This window comes from Bos mutus, chromosome 23 (assembly GCF_027580195.1).
Source record: "Bos mutus isolate GX-2022 chromosome 23, NWIPB_WYAK_1.1, whole genome shotgun sequence".
In the NCBI taxonomy this organism is placed as follows: domain Eukaryota; kingdom Metazoa; phylum Chordata; class Mammalia; order Artiodactyla; family Bovidae; genus Bos; species Bos mutus.
The window spans coordinates 16434291-16447373 of record NC_091639.1 but is presented as its reverse complement, the minus strand read 5'-3'; the positions used below and the strand labels follow the sequence as shown (position 1 = coordinate 16447373).

General features: G+C 39.7%; 1 long non-coding RNA gene across 1 annotated transcript in view; it reads right to left on the bottom strand.

Annotated features, from left to right (window-relative positions):
• The window catches only part of LOC138985114 (uncharacterized), a 43646-nt gene extending 30809 nt beyond the window's left edge, over positions 1-12837 (bottom strand). Inside the window, exon 1 of the long non-coding RNA XR_011462379.1 lies at positions 12752-12837. This is a non-coding gene — a long non-coding RNA (uncharacterized lncRNA). The remainder of the gene's footprint in view (positions 1-12751) is intronic.
• Between the last annotated feature and the right edge of the window lie 246 nt (positions 12838-13083).

The window sequence follows — 13083 nt, the reverse complement described above, 5'->3', positions numbered from 1 at the left end:
GCTTATGAGTGGACATGTAAAATTTTTTCTTCTAGGTTCATCAGTTTACTTTTACAAGTTGCCTTCAGGATTGCACAAAGATACTTTCATTAGCAGAACTATAATCAACACCAGCTGTATTCAGAATTTAATAGACCCACTTGGCCAATCATCATGTAACAAAATAATTTCTCTTAGAGCAAGAGAAAGATCAAAGACAGAGGTTGGAGTTTAAATAGAAGACAATTCAAAATTATAGAGAAGGTTTATCATTTCTCAATGGTATATCCAAGGTTTCTTGGAAAGAAAATGAGCTGGTCTTCTAAACGCAAAATGAAACTCATGAAAGCCTTCAGGCCATCATATATTGGAGAACACTTATCTGATATCATGGTACTTTTGGGTCATTCAAACATGACAGTCCAAAAACTGGATAACAAGCTCCCTGTCTCAGTCTCCCCATCAGGAATATAAGGTATTTTCCTAGTGTTTGATGTCTGGTGGAATTAGAGGAATAAATGCCATCACCAACTCTATGGACATGAGTTTGAGCAAGCTCTGGGAGTTGGTGATGGACAGGGAAGCCTGGCATGCTGCAGTCCACGGAGTCAGAAAGAGTCAGACATGACTGAGCGACTGAACTGAACTGACTGAGAGGAATAAAAATGAACTAGTCCACACACAACCTAGGAGATGGTGGACACCAATCAACTGTCAACCTTTTGGAGGCAGCTATACTTTTTTCCTTTTTTTTAAATTTAAGATCAAAATATCTCATAAATAGCTTCAAACAAAGGAGAATATCAATGGAGTTCAGAAAGCAGGAGACTAATATCTTATTTGTCTGTGTATGGATGTGTGTGTGATGAATCCAAAATTTGAAGATTTTATCGATATAGATTAACTTCAATAAGGTCTGGAAAACATGAAAATGTTATCTCTCACATTTGCTCTGACCTTTCTCCAATTTCCAAGTCAGTTAATCAGTGTTAATAAGCACATATTCTGTTGCATAATAGGATCAGGTCTGTAAGCAAATGTTATATTGGGAAAAGGCCTGAATTCCTTTTAAATGACACAGAATGCAGGTCCTGGGAGTGAATCATCTGTGATGATTTTTTTAATCTACTGAAAGGGAGTGAAAAGGCCTCGGAGAAATTGTGTTGTCTTTACTCTGCCCTATGTTGTGTAAGGAGGATGCAGAAATAGGCTTATTTTAACATGTTTTATGAGCTTACTCCTATTGGCCAATAACAGCTATGAGGGGTCTTCTGTGAAATTTATCCAAACCTCACAACAGAGGAAATGAAGAGATCTCCACACTGTTAAATGCGCCTCTCTTCTCACATGACACTGACACAGCCTTGAAGAACTGGTCAAATTTAAGCCCAATCACAGAATTTTGGGACTGTGAAGACCCTCCTCCCCGACTGGAGGCAGAAACACTTCTCCAAAGAAGGAGATTCTCTCAACCCGTTATTAACTCTGTCTGTCCATCAACCCATCCGTACCTGGCTCTCCTGTAATTAAACCGAATGACTTGGGACTCAGTCTAAGGCTATCGACAAATGCTAAATGAATTCCATACATGGTCTTGGTAGGAGAATGTGGATCTTTTAAAAAGAACAATTATCATGAGGTGGCCTCACCATATTTACAAGCTCAGAGTGAAAGCAGGTTCAGAGCTGTGTGTCAACACCAACCATTGTTCCTATTAGGGTCCAATTTTCACGATATTTTTTAAGAACGGAAGAATAAGGTTAGTTGGAACATGCAACTCTAATCCCTTTCAGTGCTTATCATTCTCCAAACATTCAATAGCCACCCCTTAATACCATTACCTCTGGGACAACATTTGAGGAGGCCTGTGCAATCTAACAACAAGAGACTCGAGAGAAAGGCTGTGGTTTAAAAGCCTGGTTAAAGATTAACACAAACAGTAATAAGAAGGTTCTTAGGAAAGAATCAGGACATCTGCAGCTGAATCCCGCTACCTGCTGAGGGTTGCTTAGCAACCGGGTCTACCACTGCCCCAAGGGTGTTTTACTTTACAATTAGGATTTTTGAAGGGGAAGAGGGGGAAGGGGGGGAGGTGATTCCCAGTGAAACTGATGGAGAGCCATATATATAGATACGTGGTGTTGTGTTATTTTTTTTTAATAGGGAAATGGTGTCACTCAGTCCTTTCAAAGATAGAACACACTATAAAAGCAGATTTTTTTTTTTTGTATGTAACTGACAAAAATCTAGCAATAACATGGAGTTTTAAAAGTGACATTTTGACTCTAAGGGAGGAATTATTTGCAATTTGTTTTGAACAGAAGCTTAGTTCATGTCAGATGTGAACCTCCAGACAATCATTAGTTTAAACTGCCTGCTATGTGTTTAAAAATTTCAGTCAATTTAGAGCTGATCTGAATTGCAAATGTGATGGTAATAAGCCATTAGGGAGCTGCATATCTTATTTTTTTTTTTTTTTTGCACTTACAACCCTCTACTTTAAGGAGCTCCAACTACATTGAAATATGAAAATATCATTTTAATCATGCGCACTGTCGACAAACACAGAAACGTCAGATACTCAGGATGGGATAGTGGCTTCAGAGGCTAAAAGAATAAGAAGCTGTGACAAGAATGAAAAAACACATATAACCTTTACTTTAAATGATATACAGTAGTAAATTTTTCCAAAAACAAATATTCAGTTATGTTTGTAATGTAACACGAATCTCCAAGCCCAACATCTGGATAAAATTTATTTTCGTTGGATTTTGGAATTAAGAGAAAGTTAGTCCAAACCCTTTATGAGGTCACTTGGGAAATCAAGAAAACAGCTTCTATGGTCAGGTTTCAGCTCTCAGTACAAATAACGAGGTTTTAAGGGTGCTTATTGAAAAAAAAAAAAACTCTTCTTTAAAACAGCATATTTTGATTTTCTAAAATAGTATATGTTTCGATAATCTCAAAACCATCAATGCCAACAGGTATTTTATTCTCTCAGGGGTGTTTCAGTTCAGGAGCTCTGGCGTGAGCATAAATACTGGTGATGCAAAATCCCATCAATGTTTAGATTTATCCATGGTCAGTGACATGCATATTTAATTGAACAGAGGACAATGGAATTGGGAAAATAAAAGTGAGCTTCCCATATTTTCAGTGAGTCAGATACATTTTCTTGGTTCTTAGATACTTATTTCTAAAACCATTTGATTTCAGAGTTAAGCTAACCATCGCATGGGAAATGCCTACTGATCAACTGGCCACATCAAATCATTCAGCAAGTGCTGCCAGCCTCGGTACAACACCCATCTCTTCTCCTCTGAATTCGCTAAGGTTTGGCCCTTGGCTTTGTTTCAGCTGTATGAATAGGACCCCAGAAATCCCAGCTCTGCCACTTGCCAGAATCTTTGGGAAACAGGGAAACTTATGAGTAATACATTCATGACATGTTTTCTCTCAACAAATTAAATATTTGCTAAGATAAAGTGTAACATCATCGGTAAATATAGCACAATATGATAGAATTGGAGTCCCAGGGGGAAATCTTAGTTAGATTTTAACTCCAAGGGGCCTTAGTCACCCACAAGGTCAGGGCTCTGGCCAATCTCAATGTTTGTTTATAACCTTGAGAATGAAAGATAAGGGCATGAACTCTGTGATGTCAGTTATATTGGAGAAAGAGGAACCTCCCAAGTGTCAGCTTTCCTGCCATGTCTGGACTCCAAAATAAATTAATTAAATAATTTTTTAAAAAGGAAAAAAAAAATCTCAGAAAAATAACAGCCCTTCTTTTTCACACTGAATTGCTTCACTTGATTTTCAAGTATGTCTCTCCAAACCATCATGATAATGGGGAGAGGCTCCAGCTATGTCTAAGCCAGAAATGCAGAGCATAAATGGAGTCAGTCATGCATAAGAATGGGGAAGGTGAACCCGGGTATGAGAAAGGGCCTTTTCTTCCACCTCATGCATCTTGCCTCCCTTTATCCAGCCATGCACCACTCAACAAATATTTACTGAGCCTCCTTTGTCTGTGAGGAGTTGTGCTGGGCACTGTGGAGCGGCTAGGATGTTTTAAGACGATGGATTCTGCACACCTGGAATTTACTAAGAGAAACAGAGCCTTTGCATGAATAAATACCATAAAAGATGGAGGTGAAAAGTATCAGAAGAGGCACATATAAGGCGCTGGAGCTTGGCACAGGCAGGTTAATTTACTGGCAGTGTAAGAACTGAATCTGTGGACTCAGAAAGATTCAAGTCTCCACTGTTTTCTGGACTTGAAAGAAACTAAGCGACATGCACACCTTCCTAAGTCTGGCTTCCCCGTCTGAAAAATAAGGACTGCTCAACAAACTTCACAGGTTTCCATCGTCAGCATTCTGTCTTTTCCAAAAGCTGTTTTAAATCTTCTCAACTCCTGCAATCTCTAGCTTACTACTCTTTCCCTCCCTCCCAGTAGATGACCTCAATTCCCATCCTGGGAAGAAAATGGAATCCGTCTGTTGGAAACCCACTCAGCTTCCTGCCACCAGCCTACACTCCTGACAATTGCCAACACCATCATACTCCTCCTCTCTCCTCCCATAGAATCATCATAATCTTGTGTATTGTGAAAGGCCGAAGAATCCCTCCTGCTCTAGATCTTATCAACCTTACCTCCTCTCAGAAACTTTATTGATTATTTTCCTATTCCTGTGCTTCAACTTCAAAAGCTCTTCTGCCTAATGCTCATCATTTTTATAATCCTGTAAGTCTCTAATATCTTGAGAAAAACAGAAATAAAAACCTTCCTCAATACCCCTCAGTGACCTCTTTTTCTATAGATTGCGTGCTCTCTGCTCTGTCTTCTATGGTTGCCCCTGAAGTGAAGTCGCTCAGTCGTGTCTGACTCTTTGCGACCCCATGGACCATAGCCTACCAGGCTTCTCAGTCTATGGGATTTTCCAGGCAAGAGTACTGGAGTGGGGTGCCATGGACATAAGCAATTATTTAAATTAATTAAGACTAAAAATTTAAAAACTCAGTTCCTCAGTGGCACCAGCCACATCTCAAATGGCATTATCACCACTGTAGAGGACAGTGCAGATCTAGACCTGTCCACAATCACGTGAGTTCTACTGCTAGATTTCTGTGTTCTTTCTCTTTCTCCTTCTCCTTCTGGAAGCCTTCTCCGTGGTGACATGACATTCTTACCCCTTTTTACTTCTCGACTCACAGCATTCTGACAATTCCACTTCTAGATATAAAATGGAACTAATCGAAAACAGGGTCTCAAATCTTGAAAATACTGCTGTCCAGGGCAGTATTGTTCACAATAGCCAAAATATGAGAGCAACCTGAGTGTCCATCAACAGATAAATGAACTAGATGTGGCATAGACATGCAATGGAATCTTATTCAACCTAAAAGAGAGAGAAATTCTGTACATGCTCCAAATAGATGGACCTTGAGGACATTATACTAAATAAAATCAGGCAATCCTCAAAGGACAGACACTGTATGATTCTACTCAGATGAGCTAGCTAAAGTGGCTAATTCAAATTCATTGAGAGATAAAATACAGCTGTAGTTTCCAAGGGCTGGGGGACAGGGGGAATGAGGTATTATTATTAATGGTACAAAGTTTCAGTTTTGCAAGAGGAAAAGAGTTCTGGAGATAAATGGCATTGCTGGCTGCACAGCAGTGTCAATGTATTTAATACAACTGAACTACTTCTTAAAAATAAAGTCGTAGCTTTTATGTCATGTATACTATGCCACTCTACGTATGTGTATATATACACACACACAACTATATATATATATATATATATATATATATAGAAAGAGAGAGAAAACACAGTTCTTAGTGGGTGTCTGGCACTGGACTAAGTATTTTGCATGAGTTGCTTCACATAATCTTTACAAAACCCGTAGACAGACTACTAACATCACTATTTTACAGATGTGTAATCTGAAGCTTTGAGTGATGTTTTCCACTAAATCATAGTTTTTTCTCTATTCCCCAGCCTTCAATGGGCACAGAAGCAACTTTGCTTCCTATTCTTAGATTTGGCCTTGGCCTGAAGTATCGCTTTATACATCAACACAATCTCATTATCTTCCATGTTTTGAAAACAAAAACCGTTAAACATTTGTGTCAGTTATCTTCCAGTAAAAGTAGGAAGTTGGACTAATGAACTCTCAGTTCAGTTCAGTCACTCAGTTGTGTCCGACTCTTTGCGACCCCATGGCTGCACCACGCCAGGCCTCCCTGTCCATCACCAACTCCCGGAATTTACTCAAACTCATGTCCATTGAGTCAGTGATGCCATCCAACCATCTCATCCTCTGTCATCCCCTTCTCCTGCCTTCAATCTTTCTCAGCATCAGGGTCTTTTCCAGGAAGTCAGTTCTTCCCATCAGGTGGCCAAAGTGTTGGAGTTTCAGCTTCAGCATCAGTCCTTCCAATGAATATTCAGGACTGATCTCCTTTAGGATGGACTGGTTGGATCTCCTTGCAGTCCAAGGGACTCTCAAGAGTCTTCTCCAACACCACAGTTCAAAAGCATCAATTCTTCGGTGCTCAGCTTTCTTTGTAGTCTAACTCTCACATCTCAGTTCTGACCTTTTCCAAATCTCTAATTCTATTATACAAACACATTAAGATGAGAGGCCTCGTCAGAGAGACTGAGAAAGAGATTGAGCATAATTCAGAGAGACAATCAGTTTCCTTGTAACTTCGATGTCTTACTACAGCTTAATAGGTCTTGCCTTAGGAGTGGAGCCTCTTAAATATGACTTTTCACATAACATGCTCCTGACAGTATTTTTTATAAATGATCATCTATGAGTTATGAAGGATAAAGTCATGTGAATGGAATCTAAACGTCAAACAACAAGTCTCTCAGAAGCAACTGAACCTCATCCAACTGTAGCATAACTTTGGGAATGAGCTAATGAGTAAGAGAAAATACTGGAGAAAATGCTTTGGTTGAGCTAGTGATTTAATCTCTGAGAAGCACCACCAGAAATGTAAATAGAGGAAAGAAGAAAAAAAATTAAAATGGCCACAGTATTAAGAAATCTCCATGGTCATTCTCACAGTAGGTGAGTTGTACATGTAACCCTGAACTTTAAATCAGACGAATTCTGAAGGCTTGGAAGCAGATATATTTCTTCAATGAATGCTTCGTGCCTCCTCAGTCTTGGCAAACTTAGGTTTGTGAGAGCTCAGATGCGTGGAACTCCTGTCACAGTTTCCAGGGTAGGTAAAAGTCAATCATCTTAATCTTAATTCTGAGGCCACAGTGTGCTCGAGTTGGAAATCTACTCCATATGTTCATGATATTATTTTACAGAAGTTCTTAAAAGGTTTCTTCATGAGAATTCTGAGATTTCCAAATTTTCTTGGCCTCTTAGGTTTGGTTTATTTTAACCATTAAATGAGAATATCATTAGTAAAAAACAAACAAAATAAATCCAGTGACTCTTCAGATCAGTTCAGTTCTGTTGCTCAGTCGTGTCCAACTCTTTGAGACCCTGTGAATTGCAGCACGCCAGGCCTCCCTGTCCATCACCATCTCCCGGAGTTCACTCAGACTCAAGTCCATCGAGTTGGTGATGCCATCCAGCCATCTCATCCTCTGTTGTCCCCTTCTCCTCCTGCCCCCAATCCCTCCCAGCATCAGAGTCTTTTCCAATGAATCAACTCTTTGCATGAGGTGGCCAAAGTACCCAGTGACTCTTACTAACAGTCTTATATATTCCAGGCACTTTCACATGCATTATCTCATTTAAATTCTCACAACCAGCCAGCAGATTGGATGGCACTGTCCCCATTTTTTCAAACACTGAGGTACAGATGGATACATGACTTTCTCAAATGTGTCCAGCTGTCATATGACCTCAGCTGAGTACATCAGACTCCAGACATTTCCATTTACCACATCACACTCTTTCTAAACCTTGTTTCTTTTTACAGCTATGAAATGATAGATTTTTTGTGCAAAATATGGAATATGCCCTTGTTTGGAAGGAAATGAAGCCAAGAAATGTATTTTCTGCTACCTAGCCAATGTCCCAGCTGACCTTGCCAGCCACAGTGATATCATTATTTTCCTCCATAGAAAGGGTTCTTTATGTGGGTCCTGTAAAACCAAAAAAAATCAAGCAATTTGAATTCATATCCCTGTAAGGTTTTTTTGTGTTTTTTTTTTTTTTTTTTAATGCTCATTACTTATGTCTGTTTCTCTTTCGACTGAACTTGTCAAGCTGTTTTTCCGAGTATTCAGAATGTTGCCACCGATTTAGTCCTTTTGAGAATATAAAATTTGAACAGCTTCTATGGAACTAGAAAGTGCTCATTTTGATAACATTTGGAAGTTTTAAAAGTAAAATGGAAAAATAATGCAAAATGATCAAAAAGGCAAATGCTAAGATGATTTGCCCTAACCTAACAGCTGTATCCTCACTGAACTTTCTCTTTTCTGTTATCTTAAGAAAATGCAAATTTGACTCACTCTTGGAAGACAATAACAAAAGCAGTTTTAAACATCTATATAACATAGTTTTACCAATGAGTTCTCAAGTAGAATTAAAAACAGTGACAATGGAAGCCCTAAAAGAAGCAAACAATTATGTTTATGTTTCTGTTCTATGCCAAGTATTCTGTCGGCTGTTTTCATGTAGCATCTCTTTCTCAATATAACTTAATGAAATGGATTTTGTTCTCATTTTACAGATGAAGCACTGGAGGCCTTAACAAGGTCATACGTCTTGCCCAAGGTCACACAAAAAGTAAATGGGAAACCAAGAATCAGAATGAAGCTCTAACTCCAAAATGTATCTCTTTTTCGCTTTATTAAACTGCTGCCTTTAATTTTAAAATACGTGTGGAAGTAGTCATTTAACTCTATTTCCATCTCCTAGTAACTATTGTGGGGAATTCTTATAGAGTAATTCATACAGCCGTAGAACTTGCCAAGCAAATACATTTTTAATGACAATGACCAAAGCATACTCATGCAGCCATTTTAAACAGGTGAGGTGATCATTATATTTCTCCTCTGTTTAAACAAAGTTTCCATTCATTTAAGAAATATAGCATGGCAGGATGCATGTTAGGAAGAGATAAGACATGCCGCTGAGCCAACATCCGATGGGGTAAAGGCAGAGACCCATGATGTGAGGGGAAAGACAGTGATGTAAAATGTATTTTATCTCAAAGAAGCACATGCCTTGAGGTCCTTTCATGGAAAGTATTAAAGTTCAAGGAAAAAAAAAAACTACAGTTTTTCCCTTATTTTCCTCATCCAACTGAAATGATTTATCTTACTAGTTTTCACCATAAATAGAAAATGTTAATAAAGTAACTGCACAAGTAACTATTCTATACTATATAGTAAGATATTTTCTATTTAATCACAATGATGGCATTAATATTGAAATAACATTAAATAGGTCATTGGAATCAGTTATCATTTGAGGAACATACACAGACCTACTTCATGATTTTTGCATTTTTCCTTTTGTAAGAAAGAAGCATCAGTTGAAAAATTAGAAGGACATAAACAAAACTGACCACGCTAAGGCAACAGGCACCCAGCGTCTTTGTGAAAATGCTCAGGCTCACTCTCCTGGCACGGCTCTCTCTTCTGTCCATTTGGAATCTTCAGTTCTACCATCCCTTGGGTGTTCCTTCCCCCAGAGATGCCACTAATCTGACTTGATGTGAAAAACCCACCTAGAGCCATCATCACCGGGTAATGCCAACAGGGGCGTGGGGGGTGAATTTCTTGTTCCTCCTACTTCTTGATTCTCTCATGCCCTCAGAATGTGCTGTCTCCAGGAAGCACTCAGATCTTCTGTGTTAGTAAAATTCTACCCAGAACTCCCATCATTATCCCGGTTTGCCACACTGGTCTGCAACTAAGAGAAGATCAACCCAAGCTGGTCTCCCTCCAGCATGAAGAATCAAACCTAATGCTCTTTTCCAGTGAGTCAGTGCTCTTCCCCTTGTCCACCCAAGCATGGGAAGATTTGTTAGTTCTTCCTACTCATCCATCTTCTCCCATCAGACAGCTCTGGCTGCATTGAAAGTAGTTCTTCTGTTCAGTTACATGTTGGTCACTCCACTCACCATGATGTACAGCACATGGCTTGGGCTGCCCCAGCTCCTCCCAGCAGAGCTGTGTTACAAGAAGCATTGCTTTAAAACCTGTCAGCGAGCAATACTCCAGGCGACCACACGGAAACTCTTATCATTTGATGTAATGGGGATGTTTTCTAAGTGGCAATGCTGCAACTGCTTGGAAAACTCAGGACTCATGTCTCTGACACATGGCAGCCTGGGATTGTGACACGACCATCTTCTTCTTGGCCTGGACTTTGGTCTAAGATTTATGTGTTATGCTCTATCCAATATCCCATGGAACACATTAAATCCCTTTATGTGGGTTCAATTTGAAGCACTGTCTTCACATGAACTTAATTTGAAACAATGTCAAATCACATTTATTTCTCCAAATATGCTTCTAATATCATGTGTAAACTTAGAGCATGAAAATCTCCCACCCAGCCAAGATGACTCTTGGAGGGAAAAAAATAAAAACTGTTGAAAGACATTTACTAACATATACTAGTTTTGACAGCAAGGAGATCAAACCAGTCAATCATAAAGGAAATCAACCCCGAATACTCGTTGGAAGGCCTGATGCTGAAGCTGAAGTTCCAGTATTGTGGTCATCTGATGTGAACAGCCGACTCATTGGATAAGTCCCTGATAGGCAAAGATTGAGGGCAGAAGGAGAAGAAGGCATCAGAGGATGAGATGGCTGGATGGCTTCACCAGTGCAACGGACATGAACTTGGGCAAACTTGGGGAGATGGTAAGGGATAGGGAGGCCTGGTGTACTGCAGTCCATGAGGTCGCAAAGAGTCAGATACAACTGGGCAACTGAACAACAAGTAGATTTTAACATATACTAGAATTCTACCAACCTATATTAGTGTTTCTCAGCATTGAATGTGTATCAGAGTCAACTATGGGGCTTTTAAAACATTACAATTGCCTTGGCCCCAAGTTGCCTATGTCTTCTTTCAATAGATCAAGTTATTCAAGACTTTTTCATGGTTCTGCTGCAATAATATTATAAGACTAACTCTGAGACTTGAATAGGAATATGGATAATTAAAAATAACCTTGAACATCTCTACTGTTTGAGAAATGAAAGGGGAATAATCTTAAATGCTACAGTAGCTAAGAAATAGGTCCACAGTCTCATCAGCGTCTGCTTTTCCTGTTGGGGCCCAGTCTAAGAATTCTAGCTGGTAAATGGGTAAACAGGAAAAACGCCCATACAAATGATAAAAAGACTGCTATTAAGAGAGTGACCCTTATCCTAAACCTTTTTGTGACACTTTAACAATTTGCCTTTTTGATAAAATTGCTATTTCTCTATAGGTCATTGCCTAAGTTATGCTGGACTCCTTCAGGCTGCAAGAATCAGAAATCTGCTCAATCTACTTCAAATAATGGATACATTGTAAAGTCCTATGGGGTGGAAAGAACCTCCAAAACCATTGGCACAATGTACACCAAAATGGGAAACAGAATGCTATTCATAACTGTTTAGGATAACACAGATGGCGCCTTGACAGCAACTTTAGAATTCGTCTCCTTGGAAAAGATGGAACGGTGGTCTAATCAGGAAAAGAGAAATTATGCTAGGTACTTCAAGTAGAAAGAATTTAACAGAGTAACTGGTTTCACAAATAACAAAGGTGATGAAGAGTCCAACAGGGAAGGCAAAATTCATCAGAACAGAGATAATCTGCTATCACTGAGGGCTGAAGAAACAAAGGGAGAGGCTACGGTGTTACAGAATCCACAAAGAGTGGCCACCGGGGGAAATGGAGCCATGGGGGCCTGCCTAATGGAAGCTGGAACTCTTGAAGAAGGTATTTTCAGGAAGAACTGGAATTGTGAAGGTAATACAGCCTCTGCCTGAGACATCAACCAAGATAAGAAGAGTAGGTTTTCTCCCTTCCTCCTGCAGTCAGACCTCTCACTAGTGCCTTCCACTAGCTTAACATATCTGAAGGTAGTGATACAAATCAGGGCGGGAGAAGGCCAGGGGGAAGGCCTGAGGGCAAAGAGGCAAATTTCAGCACAGAGGGCCATCCTTGGCTCCCAGCTCCATTACTCTACCCCTCCTGATGCGGCATCTCTCTGTCTCTGCTTTACCCTCTGTTCTTAACTTCCATCTCTTTATAGGCTATGAATTCAAACACATCAAAAGAAAGGGTATGTTTGGGTTGATTTCCCTGCTCAACTGCAATCTGTGCTATTAAGAAGAGGTCTCACAACAGGCAGCCCTCTTCAGGACTATCTGTGATTCAGCCACTGATCCAATCAGTTATCGATTTCTTGGTAGTCATTTGGTACAAAGCAAGACAACGATTACAAAAGAAAACATCTGCAGCTAATTTTCTCAGGAGACATATTACATGTAGAAAGCACTTTGAGTTTGTATAAATTGTGTCCCTCCCCCAGTTCATATATATTGAAGGCCAAATCCTCATTACCTCACAATGTATTCAGAGATAAGATCTTTAAAGAAGTAATTAAAGTGAGGTCTATAGGGTGGACCCTAATCCGATATGACTGGGGTTCTTATAAGAGGAGGAGAATAGGATACACAGAGAGAGAAGACCACATTGAAAACACAGAGAAGTTGGCCCTGTGTCTACACCCAAGGAGGAAGGCTTCAGGAGAAAGCAACCTTACCTTGATCCCAAACGTCTAATGTCCGGAATTGTGAGAAAATTAATTTCTGCTGTTATTAGTCTGTAGTACATTATTATGGCAGCCCTAGAAAACGAATACAGTCAGCGTATTAGATTGAACCATATGTACCGATTATCTATGTTCTGAAATTCAAAGGTGTGTGATCATGTGCTTAGTGGGGACTGTTTCAGACACTAGCTCTCACAGTGGCCTTGGTGTTGGTCAGCTGGTGAGGTGCATAAATAGCAGAAAGTTATCATCCATAGCCTCATTACTAACAGTGTACTTCTCAGCCTTTGCCTGTGTCGAAACCCCATCTGTCTGGGCAAACA